Here is a 12,672-nt window from a genome sequence, read left to right on the forward strand (position 1 = left end):
TTCTCAGATGGGAGCGAGCATGCCTACGGAGCAGTGATGTATCTGAGGTGGAGCTCTGATCAAGGCCCCATCATCAAGCTGGTGGAGTCTAAAGCCAAACTAACCCCTTTGGATCAGAAGGGCGATGCTGTGAAATCAGAGGTATGTGGAGCAGTGTTTGCGTCCCGCCTGAAGAGGTACTTTGAAAAGCACAGCCAAATCAAAGTGGAGAAGTGGTTCCATCTTGTCGACAGCCAGACCGTTCTTGGCGCAATCCAAAGAGAGAGCTATGGCTATCAAACTTTCTTTGCAAATCAGATAGGAGAAATCCAAAGCAACTCACAAGTCCAGGACTGGTGGTGGATCCCTGGTCCGCAGAACATTGCAGACCTAATCACGAGAGGAAGCGGCCCCAAACAACTTGATGAAGACTCAGAGTGGCAGAATGGTCCAGAGTTCCTGAGCCTTCCTGTGTGTGAGTGGCCGATCAAATCTGCAAAAGAAATTGCTACTGCTGCCAGAGAGAGCATCAACAAACTGCAAAAGAAAGCCTTTGTCGCTGCTCTGACGAGGGCCCAGGCAATGGGACCAGGACGGAAAGGGGACCATGTCCAAGTAGGTCAACAGAGACCACCCGCAGGGTCAGCAATCCAAAGCCTTGTGGACATCAAACGGTTCAGCAGCCTTACCAGACTTGTTAAGACCATTGCTTGGATCTGGAGGGCAGCTAGAAGGTTCCTTGGACCAAACCGGATCCCGAATAGACCAAAGTGGGAGGCAGTCCATTTAACCGGAGTCGTCTCTGTCCAAGAAAGGAAAGATGTGCTGCGAGACCTTTTCCTTGCTGCACAAGAGGGCGCAAATTTCCCAAGCACTACAACAGACAGGCTTGTGGTCTATAAAGAGGACTCTGGGCTCTTTGTCTGTGGTGGAAGAGTGCAGGGCTTCAAAGAAGACAGTGTCGCCGTCCCCCTCTTACCTTGTGACTCATGGGTGTCTACATTGCTAGCTCGAGAGTCTCATGGTGAGGGTCATGACGGAGTGGCTGGGACCCTGCTCAAGATGAGAAGGAAGGCCTGGGTTGTAAAAGGAAGGAGAATAGCCCAAAAGGTCGTTGACGGCTGCCTGGTCTGCAGGAAGGCAAAAGCAAGAAAGTGCCAACAAGTGATGGGTGATTTCCCGCCTGAGAGGACTGAACCTGCAGCACCTTTTGAGTACACCTCTGTGGACCTTTTTGGACCCTTCCGGGTGAATGATGATGTCAAGAGAAGAGTGACTCTGAAGGTGTGGGGTGTGGTCTTCTGCTGCATGGCCAGCAGAGCCATCCACACTGAACTGGCAAACTCTGTGTCCACTGAGGCGTTCCTGATGGCCTACCAAAGGTTCACAGCAATCCGGGGGCATCCAAGAAAGATCTGGTCAGACCCGGGTACCAACTTCATAGGTGCAAAGCCGGCCCTGGAAGAACTGTACAGATTATTGGATAGCCAGAATAAAGCTGCCTTGGAGGAGACTGCTGCAAGGAATAGAACCGTGTGGGAGTGGAAAATCCATCCTGCTGATTCCCCGCACAGAAATGGTGCTGCAGAAGCCGCTGTGCGCATCGTAAAGAAGGCGCTCCAGAGTCTTGGGAAGGAGTCTGGATTGAGTTACAGTGAGTCTCACACAGCCCTGTACTTGGCAGCCAACCTTGCGAATGAGCGTCCAATTGATGCAAGGATGCAGAGCCGGAAGACTGTATTCAGTATGTAACACCGAATTCCCTTTTGCTTGGACGAGCTTCTCAAAGTGGAGACGTCAAGACCTTTGACTTTACTAGCTACCCTTACAAAAGGCTCAGAGCGATGCAATCTGAAGTGACCAAGTTCTGGAAGAGCTGGAGTCAGCTGGCAGGCCCCAACCTTTTCGTGAGAAGCAAGTGGCACATCACAGAGAGAAATGTCGCTGTTGGGGACATCGTCTGGCTGTGTGACCAAAACGCAATGAGGGGACAGTTCAAGCTTGGCAGAGTCATCAGCACAAATCCAGACGGCAAAGGCATTGTGAGGGATGTGAATGTCAGGGTCGTCCCAAGCTACAGTGTTCCTGTGATTAGACCTGGAAGCGTGAAGAAACCAAAAACTGATGGGCCAAACTTGAAGGTCCAAGCTACTATCCTTCACAGAGATGTCCGGCGACTGGTCGTTCTGTTGCCTGTTGAAGAACAAGTGACTCACTGACGGTAGATCTCTTTTAAATTGAGTTTGACTTTGAGGTGGCGACCTTCCCAGTATGTCTACCGGAAAGATCGAGTGGGAGGTGTCGAGTCAAACTGTGGTTAAATTTACTTTGGGGTTTAAGAAAATACACTGAAAAAAAAGAAGAAATTAACGGACAAAAAATAGTGATTTAATTTTAAATTGGGAGCGGAGGGACTCACCAGCTCAACTAATGGTTGACGCAAAGTTCTGACCAACGCAAAAATAAGCTACGTCATACACGCGACGCGGACACGAGCAGCAGGTGTTTTTATTGAGCTTCAAGGAGGGTTTTATTGAGCTTAAAAACTCTTGTATTGTACATACTGAACATCTTTGAAATCTGGAGAGGCAGCCGGTAAGAGAATGTAGCCTACTTCCGATCTGTTCCATCAAAGTCTGCCGCTGCTCCGGTAACGTTGTTTGTGCTATTAATAGCTTCTAACCGCAGCATTGCGTTGCAAGTGGGGATGCTAATGTTGTCTGCCTATACAGTGAACTGTAAACTAAGTTGTCACTTGTTAGAAATAAGGTGATGGTGAGGCTGCAGTAGCCATTTTTGTATAAGTGATGGTTTATGCATTTAATACTTTATTATTGAATGTTCCACAATTGAAAAATGTAATTTCTGCGTTGTTTGTGTACTTTTTAAGTTTAAAATTCCAGTATATTTTGTACAAGAATTTATATCTGAGAAAGTCAATTATTTTGCACATGTTGGTGTCGGTTTATTGTTGTGTGTATTGCTGATATTCATGTGTGTTTTCTATGTTTCTGTTTATCTTTAAAGGATAATGGCAAGATACTACTGAGCTACTGTTTAACTGAAAATAAAAAGGAAAGAAAAGTGAAAACGTAGCTACTGCCTGGGACTCAAGTCATTACATTTTGAGTAGAATCCAGTTTCCCAAAACCTCCAATAGATGTCAGTTCCTCTTTCAAGTTGGGGAAAAAGTACAAAACAGCAAAAAACACAGACAACTTGACAGTCAGGGTTAGGTGCCTTGCTCAAGGACACCTCAACACTCAGCTAGGAGGAGCCGGGGATTGAACCAGCAACCTTCAGGTTACCAGCCAACCCGCTCTACCTCCTGAGCTACTGCCGCCCTTAAATACTGTTCATGTATTGGTATAGTTAGGTCTGGGACCTGCGTAGCTAAAAAAACTGTTTTGGAAATAGTAATGAACGTGTCCGGGACATGTATAGCTATAAAATAAGTAAAGATAAAACTGGGTTTTACTTTACTTCACTTTGCTAAGACATATGCACGTTTGATGTGGTATGCAAAAAGTGGCGCAATAGGATGTTGTGCAGAGAATAAGGCGTATTCACGTTTGATGTGGTATGTGATGTACATAGGAGTGAATCAAAGTGTGGACAACATCAAATGCGAGCAATAGGTAGAATAAATGAAGATTTCACTACGGCGTTGTTAGGTTTAGTTGTCATTCAATGCGCATGGCTGAAGCAATGCGCAAGGAGGGATGTAGTGTGAAATTAAATCAAAGTAGATACTGTAAAACAATTAAAATTAATGGAAATATGTTTTCGAACAACTAACTGCTGTACATGAGTTTGTATTTCTGCAATAGAAACAAAAGTTCCAGAACCAGATGCAGACACACCCGGAGCCTACAAACTACCACCGCCGAGCAAGGACTAACAGTCACATGAGGAGATCAAATAACAGCAGGATTTGAATTGGTTTTGGTTGTCCACCATTAGAAAAATATTGTTTGTATAAACAACCAGTGTTGGGGGTAACGCGTTAGAACTAACGCGTTAGAGTACTCTTATTCGTTTTTTTCAGAAACGAGTAACCTAACGCGTTAGTTTTGCGAATTCAGTAATCAGTAACTCGTTCATTTCCAAAATAACCACTCGTTACTCCGTTACTTTAAGATTTTCCCTCGATAAGGAAAGTAAAGTCCCGGGTTTTCTGCATTTAGTCAGATGCTGCTGCCCTGCTCCTTGCATCTCTCTCTCTCGCTCTCTTCGTGTGTGTGCGCGCGCACCTGTGTGTGTAAGCTACGTGTGTTACCGCGGCAAGATGGACGAGAAGATAGCCTTAGATAGATAGATAGATTCCTGGAGGTACGCTCATTATTTTGAGTTACAGAGCGAAAAGGACAAGAAGAACATAGTGGTCGTTTTGAGCACCTTCTTCTCCTACGTTTCAACTATTACTTTGGTGATAAATAGGCTAAATGTAGCCTACGTGATTGTTATGAATGTAGGGCTATAGGGTCACACGAACATTTTCAGTTCTTCAATGTTAGGCGCCTGCACTTGTAAAGTGGATAAGCTATGTGTGACGCACAGTTCTTTTGTGCGCAGCCAATACGGTAAGCTACATTCTGTTAAAATAACTGCCTGTTACCGGAGTATGTTATTCATGGAAGCTGTTCAAATGATCAAAGGATGAATGCCTGTTAAATAAAACGTGCAATATGATGACTGTCTTTCCTGTCATTATGCTATAGGTTCATGATTGATTCATAAACAGTCAGCACTGTTGGTGCATCTAAAGGAGGATGTGTGTTGTTGTTGCGCTTGGCGGACACGCACGCACCCCAAACGCATTTTAATTGTTGGTAACGCACGAGTACTCTAACGCGTTTCTTTTATTTATAGGTAACGTAGTAACGTAACGGATTACTTTTAATTGATAGTAACAAAGTAACCTAACGGATTACTTTCAAAAGTAACGATACCCAACACTGTAAACAACATATCATAATCAGAAACAGTTCGTACAGTTTTCCACGAATAAGGTTAAAGGAATATATAAGGTATGGATATGTTATTGACAGAGCAAGGAGGGATGTATGCGATGATAAGGCACAACATGAACATGTTGTACTTTTATCCCCAATAACACAGCTCCGGGTGGGTTGGTGACCAGGGCGCTGGCATGATTACAATCCCTCAGGTTCGAATTGGCAGAGAACTCCGGCATTAATGACCCTTTCACAGGATGGATGGAGAATATGTTTGGGAGGTGGAAAGGCATGATCCAGTAAGTGCCCGTCGCGGGAATAAATGCAGAGACCGTGTTAATTGTCACCGGCTGCCGTTGTATTCCCTGCGCACGAGGGCAACTGCATCTGCTGATCACCACAGCAGTGGGCGCTACAGAAGCGCCAAGTGCCATTCAGGCTTACATGGGGATCAGACATGATCCGATGAAAGTGAACGATACATCACCTGAGGGGCCCGACCCTATCCAGCTGTAATATGTAGAATAGTCAACACCTATACTAATCTAGTAGAATCGATTGTATTTAAGATAATCAATATCCCAGATTTACTTGAATAACACATTTTAAAACAACCATACCAGACGATGTTTATTATTGTGTAGTGTTGCTTGGTTGCGAGTGCAACCCGTTATTTCTGAATCGCTGCATTGATAATGGTACTGTTGATCTTCTTTGAGACGGTTGTTTACAGGCCACCTGTTGCTGACACGACGACGACGGAGAACCTGTTAGGAGGCTCCCATGATGTAAAAGTAACCTCTCTGTGAGCTGAGCCCTTGACAAGGAGGGACGAGTCTTGGGTTCATGAATTACAGGCCCGACGGCGACAGAAGAAACAATGGCTACGATAATAACAACGCCCAAAACCACCCACATGCAACAGCAATGCACGAAGATCACCCAAATCCATGCTAGGCTATCAATAATCTTGAATTTTTAAAATTGTATTATGTCTACCAATTTTTACTTTACTTTTGCACATGTTGAAAATTGTATGACCTTGTAGCACATAACCGAAGGGTATTAGCTTAGGATTTCTATGGATACTTTTGTTTGTGTGCTGTTTGACCATATGATTGTATGATAACCAGGATATGTGTTCATTATTGTATTGTTAAATAATGACCTGTATTTCCTATGAGAGCCACAATGTGAATACCGTTTCAGTATTATGGGGACGCATAGTGGTTTTTCTCTATTCGATAGAGTTGTTCCCACACGGTTGATGGTGTTGATGATTTATCCTACTTTGACTATGTTTTCGGTGTGGTAAATGGTGTTTATGATTTAAAATATTATTGTATGGTCATCTGAGATGACCAAGGAGGGATTGTTACGTATTTTAAGAATCTAAGCAACCCACACATAGACCCAATGAAGCAGGACCAAACATATAAGCCGTAAATACTATACATAGCCACAAGGGGAGCAAGACCTTATTGGAGGCTGCTCCAGCCAGATAGCAGCACCTTTTGATATATGAAGAAGCCGAAGCCATTACGGCACCCCGGCCACGCCCACTAGGCCACGCCCACTTGACGTCTCTACCCGTGCACTAGAGGTGGAGAGCGAGAGAGATCAATCGGTAGACGGCAGAGAGCCACCCGGGCCTAAGCCCGGGGGGCTTGAAGTAGATCACGGTATTTTCCTCTCACACGCGTTAGATACAATTCCCTCCCTTAAGCTTCAGTTACCATACCGAAACATGCCTACTTTATAATAAATGAAGTCAGTTAAAAGCAACCCGAGATTGGACAACTTTCTTCAAGAATACTGCAACAAACACAACCGATAGCTGAAGCCAAGCAAAATACACACACACATTATTCACTGATCTTACCAGAACAGCCAGTATCCTCGGCCACGTCGACCCACGCCCTCTCTTTTTTGTTCCTGTCCCTGTACGACACCATCGTGGTGTCGTACAGGACAGGAAGGCTGCCCACAGCGACTATGAGGTTTTGGTCCTCCATTTCGGTTCTGTCCTCTCCGTCTCTCTGCCAGTGACGTCGGGTCAAGCTCAATGCTGATTGGGCAACGCGGCTAATCGTCATGCGTATGAGCGTAAAAAGTTAAATTTTTTGAACTCCTCGCGTACATGTACGCGCGTATATATACGCCGCTAACGCGAGTAAAATCTTGCTTTTACGCATGTAACGCATGTACGCGCCTCATACGCGCGTAAACCAATGGTTCCCTATGGAAAAATTGCTGATTTTATACGCGTCTATACGCGGGTACGCGTTTGTTGTGTTCATACCTTAATACGTCACACCGGCTCCTCCCACTCCTTCCGGGTCTTGCGGACCAGACGATAACACTGTAAACACAGGGCAGAGGTCTTCAGAATCTTCTTTGCAGCTATTGAACAAGGGTTAATGTTTATGATCAGCTAGGAGACGCTCGGCACGTGTTAAGATACGCTTCAACCTCCTTTTGCTCCATAGTATCAGTTTACCATACCGAAAATACTTTATACCAAATAAAGTCTCTTAAAAGCTATCCTTTGGATTTGACCACTTTCCTTGAAGAACTCTGCAATGGCGACTAAAAAACAGTCACATTACATTGCAAAGAAAAAAAGTTCTCACAATGAATAATCAACCTATTAAGGCCAGACATGGCAGGTGAATAGGGTACAATTTTTAAATACAACGGATCACCATGGAACTGTTCATCAACTACCAGTTGATTGCATACATCATTATAAGAAAAAAATGTATTACAAGTTTTTGAATTTTGCATATTTAATTATGCTAATTAGGCTGAATCTCATTAAATATGCACGTTTTTGCATATATTTCCGGTGCATGAATCTTAAACTGTGATAAAGCCAGGACTAAAATTCTTTTTTTATTTTGTTTATATATCAAATGACAAAAAATCCTCACATGGATTTTAGGATATCTGCTTTTATGACCTGGGAAATCAAAATATACTATCCATGGCCTTAAAAACCCTATTTTCGCCATGATTTCCAGGTAAAATGACCCATAAATCTGGCCAGGAACAATTTATAAATAAATCCATGTGTAGATGTCTTCATAACAATGCTATGTGTGAAACTGGGAAGTGTGGTGTACCTAGGGTCTACATAGGCTGAGAAATGTGCACCTAAAAATGTAAAAACACTCATTTTGAGAAAACGGCATTTAAAGATTCTTATGGCAAAAGCCAACCAAGCTTGAGAGCATACCACGTGATACATTCGAACCAATCGTCCGGTCGGAAATCGAGTCCAGCCAATCAGATATCAGTTTTATGTTGTGCAGCAGATCGAGTGCTTTCCAATGATACCACGGAACACATATGACAGAAACCGGCTGTAATTTGAAACGGTGCGTAATAAAGCAAACGTTTGGTGAATCTTCTGTAAAATTCTGAGGCGCAAGTTGACAAACTATAATAAAACAAACACCTAAATGTTTCGTTTTGACATTTTTTTTTCTTTTGTGCGAAACATTACATGTTAATGGTGCAAAATAGCCCAAAATATCAAAATTGACCAGTGACTGAAAAATCGATGATTTTGCCTGCTGTGTCTCGGTGGCTAATGTCAGGAAGACTTTCGTGCAGGAAAAAAGACTAATTCTTAAATATTTATATAGGGTGATGTCGGAATATACTGTTTTCAAAACACAGCCCTTCATTTTCCAACTAGTCAGCCTTTAAGAGAGATTATGTAAGTGGGTAATCACAACAAATAATCTTGAAAGACATAAAATACCTGTAGCTGAGGCTCCCATCCGTGTTTCTCCACTTCTGCTCCTTTTGGGAATTGGATGACCATCTGAATCCCTCTCCACCCATTTAACTTCACCTTTTCTAGATTCTGCTTTGCCCTTTGCCTAATTTTTCTGCTTGACAGAAAGTGATCATTGTATGATGACACTTTGTAATTGAGCCATTTATCAAAAGCAGTATAAAGAAAAATATTTTTTTTATACTAAAACATTGGCATAAACAATATTAATGCAAGATAACTGTCTCACTAAACACCGACACTCACTTTTTCTCGAGCAAAAAGCATATCAGCAAGGAACATAGCCTTCTCTGCCCTGACTCTGTCTTGCTGATTAGCCATTTCAACAGCACTAAATAACAAAAGCATAAACAGCTTTGTTACATATTTTAAGAACATATGCTGCCCCCACATAGCCTCTAGGAAGCAGATTCAAACACACAAGCTGTATTACCCTCACATAACCACTAGGAAGCAGGACCGAACATATAAGCCGTAAATACTGTACATAGCCACAAGGGGAGCAAGACCTTACTGAAGGCTGCTCCATCCACAGAAGGTAGCACCTTTAGATAGGTGAAGAAGCCGAGGCTAATGCGTCACATAGGACACGCCCACTTCACATAGGCCACGCCCACTTGACCTGATCAATCTCGACAGAGAGGTTGGAGGTCAGAAACTCTTAGCTCAGTAGCTCAGACTGGCGGGTTAGAGTTTTGATCAGCTGGGAGTCGCTCAGCACGTGTTCGACACACTTCCCCTCCTTTTGCTCCGTAGTTACCATACTGAAATATTTTAACAAATAATGTGAGTTAAAAGCGATCCGGATTGGACTACTTTCTTCGAAGAATGCTGCAGCTTGATTAGAAAAATAAGAACACAGTGTAGGAGGGATAGGCAAAGTCCAGTAAAAGGGCATGCATGTTTTGACAGTGAGTTGGGTAAAGGATAGACATTTTAAGCACATAAGCTGCCCCCACATAGCCACTACGAAGCAGGATCGAACACACAAGCTGCATTACCGCCACTACTGCCGCGTTTCCACTTCAGGGTGCGGTACGGTTCGGTTCGCAAAGGTGCGGTACGGATTGCGTTTCCACCGCCAAAAGTGAAATTACTTTGTTAATGTCAAAGTTAGTTTATATTTTTTAATCAGGTAACTGTGACAGTCCTGAGCTGTCTTGCTTCCCTTCTGCTGGCCTCTGTTCTTCTTCCAGGGAAGCTGATGGCTGGCCACCTCATTGAGGGATTGAACTCACCTGCAGGAAGCCTGCAGAAGATGGGGGGAATCCAACATGGCGCTCTCGCTCTCCCACCTGGAAGGCTGGTGCTGCCTGGCACCCAACTGGGTTTTGTTTGGGGTTGTTATTCTAGCCCTTTAGCATACTCATAGTTTAGTTTAACTGTAAACACCACTCTACACTACAGAATGCTGATTTGTGGGGTTTTTCGAGTTACTAAATAAATGTAACGTACATTTAACTGTTACTGTGTGGACCTCCCGTTCTTGGTTGTGCTCTTCAACGAGCAGGGCACAACATAACTGACAAAAACCTTAAACAAAGTTGCTTGGACCCCAAAATCTGTGGCACAAAATAATTTCCCTCAACATTTCCCTCAAGCAACATAAATGGCCATACAATAAAGAATGTGAAGACACATTTTTGGCATAAAATAATAATTTATTGGAGTGTGTGTGTGTGTGTGTGTAAACAAAAAAAATATGGCCATGGATCATTCCCTGCAACGATTGTCACCCCAGAACCTATTCATCGAATGGTCCAAATTGATTGTCCAAATTAAACTGTACTGGATTATAACGACAGTTGACATCATGCAATCATTTATGAATTTGGAATTTTACTTGTTCCTTTGCATGGGGTGGCAATCGTTGCAGGGAAGGAAGTATCCCTTTAAAGGTCCCATGACATGAAAATCTCAATGTATGAGGTTTTCCAACATAAATATGAGTTCCCCTAGCCTGCCTATGGTCCCCCAGTGGCTAAAACTTGCGTTTGGTGTAAAACGAGCACTAGCTGTTCTGCTCGCCTTTGAAAAAACGGAGGCTCAAGCGCGCTGATTTGGAAATCTGTGCTCATGACGTCATGAGGAATCTCAGCTCCTCCCCTTACTCTGCCTGGCCCGCCCAGAGACGTTGGCCCGCCAATGAGACTCGACCGTGCGAGCGCCACATGTGTGTGTGTGAATACACACACTGTAACGCAAGTGTTTCTTGTCGGTTCTTTGACGTGTCTTGTATTTCCACAACGAGACTGTCGTGGGGGTTATCTGAGCCATGGTTGAGAAGGAATTGGGGGAAAGGAACTTTGATTTGACTCGCTGAAGTACATGAACTGCGACATGCCGCCGGTTGCCGCGAGGCACCATCGCCCGGCAGCGGGCAGCCGGCAGCGCGCGGTTCAGTCGACTTCAGGTTGATGTGAAAGTGGAAGAACCAGAGACGTCGCAGAACCCGACAAAGTCGTTTGTGATTCATAATATCGTCTGGAGGCGCACACAATATGTTATATGATATAGATATCTATGTATTATATGATATTATTTAGATATAGAGCTCCAGGACTGTAACGCAAGTGACTCGAGACACGAGACTCGTATTGGGGGTTATCTCAGCCAAGGTTGAGAATGAATTGGGGGGAAGGAACTTTGGCTTTGACTCCCTCAAGAACATTACATCCACTGTAAACAGAGCGCATGGTGGCTGCAAGCTGCTCAGGGCCACACCCCCACCCTCCTCCTTGACACGCCCACCGAAACAGCGCATTTGGGAGAAGCTCAATGTGCGACTGGCTCGGAGTGGCTGTAACTCTGCACCACGGCTGAATTTAGGGAACGTCTTTGAATACTGTGTTAGTTGCCCACTAATACCTATATTAAAGAATACATAAAATAGCATGTCATGGGACCTTTAAAAAAGTGCTCATCCTTAGAGAGGATGAGAGGCACAGGTGCGTTCTGCACCCTCAGCACCTCCAGGAGGCACCTCTTGATCTCCGTCTCCCTCTCCCCTTCGGTTTTGTGTCCTCACTGTTTCAAATGGAAGCAACATTTTTGGGTCAGGTAACAGACAAAAATACATTCAACATGAAAGGCTATGAGTAAATAACTAGTCATACTCATAACATACCATTCATGCATAGGGACCCTCATGACCACATAAAACAAAGTGTAGCATTGTTACGTATTTTAAGAATCTAAGCTACCCACACATAGACCCAATGAAGCAGGACCAAACATATAAGCCGTAAATACTATACATAGCCACAAGGGGAGCAAGACCTTATTGAAGGCTGCTCCACCACAGAAGGCATCACCTTTAGTTGGGTGAAGAAGCCGAAGCCATTACGTCACCCCGGGCCACGCCCACTACATAGGCCACACCCACTTGACGTTCTCTACCTGTGGACTCGAGGTGGAGAGCGCCAGAGATTTTCAGCGACACCCGCGGAGGGTCACAGGCCTCTGCCCGTGGCTCGAAGTAGCTAAAGTTATTATCTCTCACACGTGTTCAACACGATTCCTCGACTTTCGTTCCATAGTCAGTTACTATACCGAAACATGCCTACTTTAACAATAAAGTGAGTTAAAAGCAATCCCGGATTTGAACCCTTTCCTTGAAGAACTATTCAGCAGCATAAAATAAATGTATAAAATAAATGTAATTTCTCTCATGTTAAATGACATAACTGGGGCAATAGGAGGAGTGGTGACAGCAGCAGTTGGTGGTGGTGGAATGGGTTCAGAGGCAGTGTTGGGCAAAATAACCTGCTGAGCACATCACATGTACATTATAAATATAGCTAACTCCCACCCTAGCTTGAGGAGCACAACACATGGCTGTCACGTTACAATATAGTCCATTTTTAACACATAACACACACATGAGAACATGGTCAGGTGAAGGCCAGAACCAAGGCCCCATCTCTCCTC

The 12,672-nt window shown here is 44.0% G+C and overlaps 1 protein-coding gene across 1 annotated transcript in view; it reads left to right on the forward strand.

Annotated features, from left to right (window-relative positions):
• LOC132465761 (protein NYNRIN-like) overlaps nt 1–12,672 on the forward strand; it is a 116,857-nt gene that overhangs the window by 26,754 nt on the left and 77,431 nt on the right. The gene's annotated exons all lie outside the window — the stretch shown is intronic.

This window comes from Gadus macrocephalus, chromosome 1 (assembly GCF_031168955.1).
Source record: "Gadus macrocephalus chromosome 1, ASM3116895v1".
Lineage (NCBI taxonomy): Eukaryota > Metazoa > Chordata > Actinopteri > Gadiformes > Gadidae > Gadus > Gadus macrocephalus.